Source organism: Portunus trituberculatus, chromosome 27, assembly GCF_017591435.1.
Source record: "Portunus trituberculatus isolate SZX2019 chromosome 27, ASM1759143v1, whole genome shotgun sequence".
NCBI lineage: Eukaryota > Metazoa > Arthropoda > Malacostraca > Decapoda > Portunidae > Portunus > Portunus trituberculatus.
The window spans coordinates 6,091,231-6,103,300 of NC_059281.1; positions in this window are offsets into that span (position 1 = coordinate 6,091,231).

Here is a 12,070-nt window from a genome sequence, read left to right on the forward strand (position 1 = left end):
TAAAAAGTGGTAAAAAAAAAACAATAGGAAAAATAGAAGAACGAAGACAATAAGAAAAAAAAATAAGCAAGAAAAAAAGAAACGACAAAAAAAAAAAAATCATTAAGCAACAAATTTCAAAAGTAGGAACAATGAATGCATTAGAACAAAATATGAAGAAATAATAATAACCTTAAGAATTCCTAGCCAGCACCAATAATAACAGTAATACCGACAGTACTGACACGGGAGGGAGAAGCACAGCAATATCACAGCCAATTACAGTAGAGTGAAAGTATTAAGTATGTGTGATGTAATTCCTTGCGCAAACCAACCCACCTGTTCTTACCTGCTTCTGTCACCTGTGTGTGTGTGTGTGTGTGTGTGTGTGTGTGTGTGTGTGTGTGTGTGTGTGTGTGTGTGTGTGTGTGTGTGTGTGTACCTGTGTGTGGAAGATTAGTGCAGGAAGCATACAGAGAGAGAGAGAGAGAGAGAGAGAGAGAGAGAGAGAGAGAGAGAGAGAGAGAGAGAGAGAGAGAGAGAGAGAGAGAGAGAGAGAGAGATTTTAGGTTAATTACAAGTTTGGGATTCGACGCGTGATGTGATTTTACGCACAACACACACACACACACACACACACACACACACACACACACACACACACACACACACACACACACACACACACACACACACACACACACAATTTACTGATTAAATCTTCTATTCATTCATTCATTAGTGTTAAGGAAGAGAATAAGAAAATAAGGGGAAAAAACTAGCAGAGAGAGAGAGAGAGAGAGAGAGAGAGAGAGAGAGAGAGAGAGTCAACTTACACTTGTAGGCTCGCTATTAGATCAGCTTCAGAGTAGAGCTTTCTTATGACCGTGTGTGTGTGTGTGTGTGTGTGTGTGTGTGTGTGTGTGTGTGTGTAACGCCGATCCAACCACTTCTTCCGAGGCCACTGGAGAAGGTGGAGGAGGAGGAGGAGGAGGAGGAGGAGGAGGAGGAGGAGGAGGAGGAGGAGGAGAGAAGAAGGAGGAGGAACTGCTGTGATTTAGATGTAAAATCTCTCTCTCTCTCTCTCTCTCTCTCTCTCTCTCTCTCTCTCTCTCTCTCTCTCTCTCTCTCTCTCTCTCTCTCTCTCTCTCTCTCTCTCTCTCTCTCTCTCTCTGTCTTTCAGCCCCATTTTCCCTCTCAGTTTCCTCCATTTTCTTGTCACTCTTACCTTCACTTGCTTCTCTCACCTGTCCATTTCCTCACCTACTGTGTTCACCTGCTAATTATATTTATCTATATTTTCTTTATATGTCACCTTTCTTCATGAATTTACATTTTTCTACTTTATTTTTTTGACTCACTTCTTTGCCTTTATTTTGTGTATCTCACCCACACCCACTAAGTTTTTCCTCTATTTCAAATGTCCTTTCAGATTTTCACGTTGGCTTCTTCTCATTCAAATATCTTTTTCTGCCTCTTAACTAAAATCCATATTCATTTACAACTTATTATTCACTTATCCACATCATTCGGTATCTGTTTCTCCGCCACATAGGTGACCACATTTTTTTTTTTTTTGTATCCTTCCTCCATATTTTTTCTTTCATATCCTCTCACGTCTTTAATACTCTCTATGGTTTCTTTCATTCATTTACACCCATCCATGCTCGTCCACATCCATCCACACACTTTTGTTCTCACCTTAACTTTATCAAACATTCCTCTAAACACACATTCACACACTTTTTATTCATACCTTGACTCAATCACACTTTTCAAATTATTATGAAACCCCTTTGTCTCCTCTATCCATACCTTAAATACATCAACACACACACACACACACACACACACACACACACACACACACACACACACACACACACACACACACACACACACACACACACACACACAGACAAGTACATCCACAAAAGCATCACACTCCTTTCTTTCTGCATCACGCTTTTTTGAACACCGTGTCAGGCCTTCTTAGTTCCATTCACGCTAAAGCCACACCTTTTTTGTCTCACCTGCTCCACTGATACACTCTCCCTCACCTTGCCCATGCTCTCCCTGCCTCTCCCAGCCTCTCCCAGCGTCCCCGGATGTCACGGATGTGTGTGTGTGTGTGTGTGTGTGTGTGTGTGTGTGTGTGTGTGTGTGTGTGTGTGTGTGTGTGTGTGTGTTCTGTGTGCGTTCTCTCAAGGTCGTAGGTGGGCTTTGGGTGGTGAAGTGTGATGCTAGAAATGCTGGGGGGAGTGTGCTGAGGGGAGGAGGAGGAAGAAAGCGAACAAAAAACGAGGGAAGCAGTAAAGAGATAGGAGAGAAAAAAATATTGATAGATTTGGTGAAAAGAAAAGTACTTTGTAGTTCGAAGGGGCAGTCTTCTTGTGTGTGTGTGTGTGTGTGTGTGTGTGTGTGTGTGTGTGTGTGTGTGTGTGTGTGTGTGTGTGTGTGTGTGTGTGTGTGTGTGTGTGTGTGAGAGAGAGTCAGAATCATTCCTGGAAAATCGTTTTGTGAAGTCAAGTGGAATGGAATGAAAACGAGTGGGAGGAGGAGGAGGAGGAGGAGGAATACAAAGGAAGACAAACAGCAACAGACCCTTAGGTCCTTACTAGGCTGTTTGTGAAAACTATCTACTAACTACCAGTGGTAGAGACAGGACAGCAAAGCAGAAGGCTCCTCCCACCCTCCCTCCAGCCGAGGCTGGCAGGAAAAAAAAAGGCGAAACCATGTGATATTAAAAAATCACATGGAATTTTAGTAGAGAGTGAAAAGGAAATGTGTAATCTACGTCTGACTACTTGTGTTTGTGGGGGAAAGTGTTAACGCTTGGTGAATGTCATGTGGTGTGTGCATTGTGTACGTGGATGCACAGTGTGTATGTCGAATGGGTGGTGCGGCAGCCTTGCCTGGCGCTTTCTGAAGGAGGAGGAGGAGGAGGAGGAGAAGGAGAAGTAGGAGGGAGATAGAGGATGCGAATTAGTAAAAGAGAGAAGGAGGAAGGTGATAGAGGGGGGAGGAATGAAAGAAAGTGAAAGTGACATCTGATGAATGATGGAACGACAAGGAAATGGATGTGACACAACAAATACACTGAGTCACGGAGGAATGTTTGACGCAGAGGAAAGAAAGGAAACATTTTGTGAATAATGAAGCATAGAATTAGAGCAAAATGAGACAACTCGTAATAAAGAATAGAAATGAAAGACTAATGTATATCTCAGGAAAATGAAGAAATTAGTTAATCAAAACATGAATAAAAGGAAAGAGAAAGAAAGAATGATTTAGAGTTACTTTGACTATACCAGAAAAGATCATTCAATATAGAAAAAGGAAATTCAAGTTAAAAAAGAAAGGAGTAGAGAAAAACTAGACGGAAACAAGGAAAAACTAACTAAAACATAATGAAAACTAACATAGCATTCCACAATCAGGAAAAACAAGAAAAGTAAGAGGAGAGAAAAAAAACTTTGCATATTAAGAAAAAAATAATAACTCTGACAGCAATGTAAATAATAATAATAATAATAATAATAATAATAATAATAATAATAATAATAATAATAACACTCATCTGAGCCTAATTTTCCAGCCGTGACCTCGAAGCAAGATATTTTGTTTCCTGTAGTTCATTGCTTCACGACTATTCATGGGCGGGAGGGGGTGAAGCAGGGAGGGGGGATAGACTAAGAGAGGAGTGACACGGGAAGAGAAAAGGGAATGGAAAGAAAGGGGAAGGGGAAAGGTCTGCATATGGAAAGGGAAAGGGGAAAAGAAGAGAAAGTTGAGCAGAATGGAATAGGTGGGCGATTGGGGGAAGGAAAAGGAAAGTGGAGGAGATAGGGAAATGGAAGGGGAGGGAAGGGGAAAGAGAGGGGAGGCCTATGGAAAATTATGGGAAGTTCACCACGGCGTGTTGAAAATTGATACGTGATTTTTATTTTTATATATTTTTTATTTTCATGACCTTTCCAGAGAGAGAGAGAGAGAGAGAGAGAGAGAGAGAGAGACTGTTTAGGTGTGTAGTTCTTATGCATTTGTTTGTTCGTTCCTTCACTCGTGTTTTGAATCTGTTTGTGTTGCGGTCTTCCTCTTCTTTTCTTCTTCTTTTTACCGTTTTCGTTCTTTTATATTTAGGGTGAAGCTTTATCTCTTTGTATATTGTTTTATTCACTATTTATTGCATTTTTTTACTTTTTCCTTTTCCTTATTTCTTCTCTGCTTTTCAATTTTTTTCACCGTTTTGTCTATTTCTTTTATTTTTTACCTTTTTTATTGCTTTGCATATTTATCTTTAACTAATTAATTCTTCCCTTCTCTTTTCTTCCTTCCTTTCTTCTTTTCTTCCTTCCATCCTTTCTTCATTTCTTTCTTTCTTCCATCTATCCTTCCATCCTTCCTTCCTACCTACCTTTCTTCCTACCGTCTTTACTTTTCATCCTATGCAATCTAACCACAGCCCTTTATTCATTCACTCCGCTGTAATTTCGTGATACTGAGACAAACTTCCACCCAGAAATTTCCTTCCTCTCCTTGCATGTCTTTCCCGAATCATTCATCACCTCAGCTCACTCACGCATTCCTTTGCGCGGACAGGATACGACACGACACAACACGTCATAACGCTACCGACGTCACTCAACACAAGCGCGCGTATAACTTCCGGCCACGCGGCGCTGACCTTCGCGGGTTGACCACTTCCGGTGACTATTAGCAGTGAAGGAGTTCCCCTGCTGTGTGTGTGTGTGTGTGTGTGTGTGTGTGTGTGTGTGTGTGTGTGTGTGTGTGTGTGTGTGTGTGTGTGTGTGTGTGTGTGTGGGCGTGGGTGGATGGATGGGTGGGTTAATGGGTGGATTGTATGTGTATGTGTGTGTGTGGGTGGTAATGGGTGGATTCTATCTGTATGTCTCTCTCTCTCTCTCTCTCTCTGCTCTCTCTCTCTCTCTCTCTCTCTCTCTCTCTCTCTCTCTCTCTCTCTCTCTCTCTCTCTCTCTCTCTCTCTCTCTCTCTCTCTCTCTCTCTCTCTCTCTCTCTCTCTCTCTCTCTCTCTCTCTCTCTCTCTCTCTGTGTGTGTGTGTGTGTGTGTGTGTGTGTGTGTGTGTGTGTGTGTGTGTGTGTGTGTGTGTGTGTGTGTGTGTGTGTGTGCGTGTGCGTGTAATCCGTCTCATCGTAACAGCTAAGTTTCACCTTGACACGCCGCGGTGTGACTTACCTGCCGGCTACCTGGTGCGTTGCTAATTAGTGCACAGGTGAGGGTGGGAGAGGACGGGTTGAGAGAACAGGTAACAGTGGGAGAGGAAGTTGAGAGTTATTAGAGTTACATTTACCTGCACATTTGAGGAGCTTTAGAGGACAGGTGGGAAGGTAACTTAGTAGCTTAATGAGGGGAGAAATAAGGAAAAGGGGAAGGAAATACACGGAGAAGAAAGGGAAAGTAAGGTATGGTTCAGATTTCCTTTTCCTCTTTGGTTTTCTTTTATTTATATTCTTTCTTTTTTTCCTTCTTTCCTTCTTTATTCACCAATTTATTCCATTTAAGATGTATATATTTTTCTTTATCTATTTATGTGATTTTTTCCTTTCTTCATTTATCAGACAAAAAACCTACAGTTCTTTCTTTATTTCCTTTCCTTCCGTCTTGCTTCTTTTCTTTATCTTATTCCTGACTTCATTCATTTTTTTCTCTTTCTCCATCCCTACAATTATTTCAGGTGAGAAGAGACATATATATCAAAACAACCATCACAAACTCAAGTAATATAAACACCTAAGTATATCTACTCTTTACATACAGTTTCTTAGCGGTTTTACAGTTAGTAGGTCGCATAAAGATAAAACGTGCATAGGAGAAAGGAAAGTTCTATGTATCGCTTTAGTATTCGTATTTTATGTGTATTTTACGTGTATTTTCAACTTCACGCAACGCAGATCCATGGAGGAGAAGTATGAATTAGTGTGTAGTAGTGTGAAATTGCTGAGGAAAGCTTGAGAGAGAGGAGAAGGAGGAAGGATCGAAGGAAGGAAGAAAGGAAGGAAGGAGAGGGAAAGTGATAGAGAGGAAAGGAAGGGAGGATGGGTAACTTTGCCTAAGAGATGGAGGTTTGGGGAAGGAGAAGGATGAAGAAAGGAGGGTAAGAGGAAAGAATGAAAAGAGAAAGAGAGAGAAAAAAATGGGAACCAGAGAGAAAATTAATAAATGAGAAAAGGTGAGGAGAAAAATCTGGTAAAGAAAAGAAGAAACTAAAGAAATAGTGACCAACAATTATTTTAGTTTGAGAAAAGAAAAAATGGATAAAAAAATAAGCAAAAAAGGAAAAGATTGGAAAACTACATGATAGGGGGAAGGAAGGAAGGAAAGGGACGAGAAGGGGGAAGGAAATATTTGGGGAAGGGGAGAGGGAAATGGGTGGGAAAAAAAGGAGTACATTTAAATAGGTCTTGTCCTCCTAAGTTTCCCCTTCACTTTACTTTCCCCTCATGAATCATCTTGGACAGTCCCCCTTCCTGTATTTATTCGCATAATACATCATCTGTGTGTGTGTGTGTGTGTGTGTGTGTGTGTGTGTGTGTGTGTGTGTGTGTGTGTGTGTGTGTGTGTGTGTTCATTCCATAGTGTGTTTTGTTATATATGTTTCCGTTTTACTGTCGCTCTTATGTCTTTCTTATGACTTACATGAACCATAACCTAAATTTTTACTTATCGTATCTTATTCATTCTTTGTATCTGTTTGGTGAAAGTCATGCAGGTGATCTGAGTTTTCCTCCAATAGCGGATGTACAAATGGATATTCTTTTTATATCTCAATTTTTTAGGCTTTCAAAATCCCTTCTTTCCTTCCTTCTCCTGCATCATTGTCTACGGCACCACAGTCTGCCTGCCACCTGTTCTGAACTAGACATGAACAGAACCCCACGTGACTCAAGAAGGTGTGTCCGATTCACTATGTGGGACGGAGGAAAGCAGAGGAGAGAAAATACTGAGAAAATATTGAAATCACATTAACGTTTCCATACGAGATGTAGGATAAGATCAGTTTAGATTAATTTAGTTCATTATTTTCACAGCTGAACCTTTCATTGTGTAGGTAACGAGCGGAAGAAGCATTAGTCGTTATATTTTAGCCCCGAAGTAAGCAACATCTATGTGGAAATTAGTAAGCTATGTATGTAATTTTAACTATTCACTTGTCAGGTTAAATTTCGCGTCCTCTCAGGGGTGGTTACGGTAAGAAGGCAGGGCAGTTGTTATTGTTCTCCTTCAGCAAGAGGGTGATGACGGGTGTGTGGTGTGTGGTGTGTGGTGTGTGGTGTGTGGGGGAGTGGGAAGCATCTCTCCTTGTCAATATACGTACTGTAGGAGAAAGTGTTGCTAGCGATCAAAACCTTGGGTGAATTGCACACACACACACACACACACACACACACACACACACACACACACACACACACACAAACACACAAACACACAGACACATACCTCAATTTTTCTTTCCTTTTTTACCCTTGTGTCAAAAGAGATAAAAATCCTTGCACTTCCTTCACTCACTCGTTCAGAAATAAGGAGCATATTTTAACCATTCGCTCATCCTTAATTCATATCGAAGGGTGATGTTAACTCGTCAATTGTCTTCATTAGTCTTTAAAACACTTCCTGGGCATTTAACTCTCACCTTGACAGAGAGAGAGAAAAAATAAAAAAGGATGCGTAACTTCATTGGAATTTTAGATATATACAAACACACACACACACACACACACACACACACACACACACACACACACACACACACACACACACACACACACACACACGGGATTTGCTCCATTACGTTATAATTTCTTACTCGCTGTTTACTCATCGTCATTTTTCTTAAGAGATAAAAAAGCAGGAAAAATTAATCTGGTTTTTTTTTTTCTATTAGTGTCTTCCTCAATTATTCGGCCTTCTGGTAACTGTGCTTGTTTTCTTTTTGTCTGTCTGTATATCTGTCTGCCTGTCTATTTCTTCCCGGTATTAAGTTTATCATTTTATTTTTGCCCTTTCGTTTCCTGCTTACTTGTGTCTAGAAATATTTGATTGAGTAGTTTAAGAAGAGAGGGAGAGAGAGAGAGAGAGAGAGAGAGAGAGAGAGAGAGAGAGAGAGAGAGAGATTTCGGCTTCACATATTTTCTTAAGTTCTCTAAAAAATAGTCTGCATTAAAATCACCACCACCACCATCACCATCATAAAAACAACAACAACAACAACAACAACAACAACAACAACAACAACAACAACAAGTGTCCTCTCTGACCCTCATGTTGTCCTCCGTCATGTTATTTTCACGTCATTCATCTTTTCGCATCATCACCTCCTTTTCCTCCTCCTCCTCCTCCTCCTCCTCCTCCTCCTACTCCTTTTCCTCCTCTCTTCGTACTCATTCCTCTTCTCATTCTTCTGTTATCTTTCTCTATCTTTCACTTCTCCTTGCCCAGCTTTCTTTTCTTATTTCTTGTTAATGCATTGTATTTGGCAACTTATATAATCTCTCTCTCTCTCTCTCTCTCTCTCTCTCTCTCTCTCTCTCTCTCTCTCTCTCTCTCTCTCTCTCTCTCTCTCTCTCTCTCTCTCTCTCTCTCTCTCTCTCTCTCTCTCTCTCTCTCTCTCTCTCTCTCTCTCTCTCTCTCTCTCTCTCTCTCTCTCTCTCTCTCTCTCTCTCTCTCTCTCTCTCTCTCTCTCTCTCTCTCTCTCTCTCTCTCTCTCTCTCTCTCTCTCTCTCACACACACACACACACACACACACACACACACACACACACACACACACACACACACACACACACACACACACACACACACACACACACACACACACACACACACACACACACACACACACACACACACACACTCAGGCCATTGTACCTTCTGTTAACACACTAAGGGGTGGAGGAAACATTGGAGGAAGGAAAAAAAACACGCCTTAATCTATTGTAAGTTTCCTCTTGTTTCCTCCTCACTTTTTGGAGAGGAAAGAGGGAAAAAACGATCTTATATTGTCGCTGAATGAAAATGAGTGATGAAAGAAGTATCTGATATTGAATTTCTTGTGTTTTTTTTTTTTGTTGTGTGTTTGTGTGTTTGTGTGTTGAAGGGGAACGTGTCACACAATGGTTCATTTCCGAATGTATGGAAATTTGCACTTGTTTGTGTCCTTTTCAGTATTTTGTTTCAGTATATTTTCCTCAGTAAATGTTTTCAGCGTGTCATTCATCCTGTTTTGCTTATGTACTGCTGCTTTTTGTCTTTTTTCTTACTTGTTTCATCTTTGGGTTTGTTTCCTGTTGTGTTTTGATGATTATTTACGTTCGCTATTCCTGTTTTCTTAGTATCATTTCATTTCTTGTTCCCTATTTTTTGTGAGTGAACGATGGAAACTCATGTTATATTTCTTCTGACCTAAGTATCTTATTTACTTCATCTATGTATTTGTTCTCACTGTCTACGAAGGATATAGACAATGTGTATATGCGTAAAAATAACTAAGGTCACATTTTATAAGAATAATGATGAACTGCAATCTTTAGTTTACTTTCATTGATCTCATGTAACAAAGGATTACATTCCCTCTCCTTTGTTTAGGAAGGATAAGAACAATTGTATAAAAGCTATAAACAAACACACACACCCACACATACACACATTTCAAGAGTAATGATGATAAGTTCCAGTATTCTGTTTACCTTTATCGTACGCTCAGGAGCAAGAGTCTCGTACGCACAGACATAACATGAGCTTGATCCTGATCTTGGGTGTGGCTGTCAGGTGCGTAGGTGAGGCGTAGCAGGGAAAAACATCGAACGAATTTACCTTCCGCATCAGACCATATTATTACCAAGGACATGTCAGGACTCGCTTCAGATGCAGGACTACCAAATAGTGACAAAAACCGAAGCATTTCACTAGAGATATTAAGTGAACGAAGCTTCTTTTGTAACTCTGAGGAGAAATAGATATGAGAAAAGGCTATAGTCACGAGGGAAGATCAGTGTATGTGTGTATGTGTGTATCTGACATCATTGACCTTGGGGAATGAGTTTAGAGGGGATGGAGTGAGGGCCAACCTTGAGCAGTTCGATTGTATAATGAGATTGTTCCTTAGACTCATACAAATAGACAGATTGACAGATAGGTATTCAAAAATAGGAAAAATAGAGAGATCTTGATATACTTCTTTATATGTGAATGTATTGAGAAAGAGAGAGAGAGAGAGAGAGAGAGAGAGAGAGAGAGAGAGAGAGAGAGAGAGAGAGAGAGAGAGAGAGAGAGAGAGAGAGAGATCCAGCTATTCATCCCTCCATCCACATATAGACAAACAGACAAACAAGCAGAAAGATGAACACTTATGCTATCCACAGAATCAGTAAAAGTTTCTGCAATTTTCTCGACACTTACCCATTAATTCATCACTTCCTCTTTATTAGCACTTATTTATCAACCCCATTTACTCACCTACTCATCTCGCATCACCGTCTTTAAACAATACGTAAACAAAAACACACACTGCAAGCCAATTAACACTCACAACATAGATACGCAAAACAAGGAAAAAGATGTTATCGTATCTTAAGCTCGTATTATCAAACGCTTCTATGTTTCACCTCCACTACATATAAAGAGGGTTAATTTAAGTCAACACGAGATTTTTTAAGGTGTTTTTTTTTTACTGTTCTAGAGGCAGATTGATAAGATTTCTACATTATTAACTGGAGAAACACTCTTGAAAACCATGCTAATCTTCTCTGTGGCCTTGGAAAACAGTCTTGGTTAGAGAGCAAAGCATTTCTGAATACTGATCTTATACACTTCATCTTACGCCAAGGAGCAAAGTTTCGAACACAACACGAAAGGAAGAAAGGGAAAGTAGAAGACACCAGACGGGATGTATAGAGAGAATTTCCCATATTTGCCCTATATTTCTACGGTGTCCAGTATGTGAGACGATTAGTGAGGTGGGAGAATGGGAGGTGAGGCTGGTAATGTGATGGGAGACTACTTATGGGGATTTGGGAAGGCTGGGGAGAGGAAAGGGGACGAAGGTGAAAAGAAGAAAAGTAAGTGCGAGTAATTTGTCTTGATTTGCTTATTATGTCGTTTTCTTTTCCGGCCTTCGTGCTTTTTTCTTCTTCAGTTTTATTTTCATTAGTTTTAACATCTCACAACTCTCCCTTTTCTTCTTGTCGCTTCTGTTTCTCTTTCTTTCCCTGTTTCCTATTATTTTTAGTTTTTTTTTCCTCTCGCTACTTTGTTTTTTTCTCCTTCATCCTCTCCCTTTGTCATTTTACTCTGATTTAGTCTCTCTCTCTCTCTCTCTCTCTCTCTCTCTCTCTCTCTCTCTCTCTCTCTCTCTCTCTCTCTCTCTCTCTCTCTCTCTCTCTCTCTGAAATTATTCTCCTCCTCTCTTCCTTTCTTCTTTCTATCCTTCCATTCTTTCATTCCATCGTCTCCTTTTCCAAGTCTCTTTCCTTCTTTATCTTTCATTTCCTATCCTCCCTCATTTCCTCCTCCTCCTCCTCCTCCTCCTCCTCCTCCTCCTCCTCCTCCTCCTCCTCCTCCTCCTCCTCCTCCTCCTCCTCCACCTCCTTCTCCTCCTCCCCACCTTCCTTCTTATCACCTCCATCGTTCACTGATCTTGGTAAAGGAAATATTATTGATGATTATGATTATGGTGATGATGATGATGATGATGATGGAGATGATAATTGCAATGATAGTGATGATGAAGATGGTGATTATAATGATGTTAATTTCCTTTTTCATTTAGTTGTAGTTGATAGAAAAAAAAGTATGAGGTATGCATGTTTTGGTTGTTGTTGTTGTTGTTGTTGTTGTTGATAATGATGATCTTGTTGTTGTTGTTGTTGTTGATGAAGATGTTTCTGTTGTTGCTATTGTTGTTGTTGTTGGCGTTGTTGTTGTTGTTATCGTTAAGTTTAGTATTGTCATTATTATCATTATTATCGTAGTTAGTAAAGAAAAAAATAGATAAATGAAGGAAAAATAATGCAGACAATCCGCTTTTACTTAATGTTACGACGAAAATG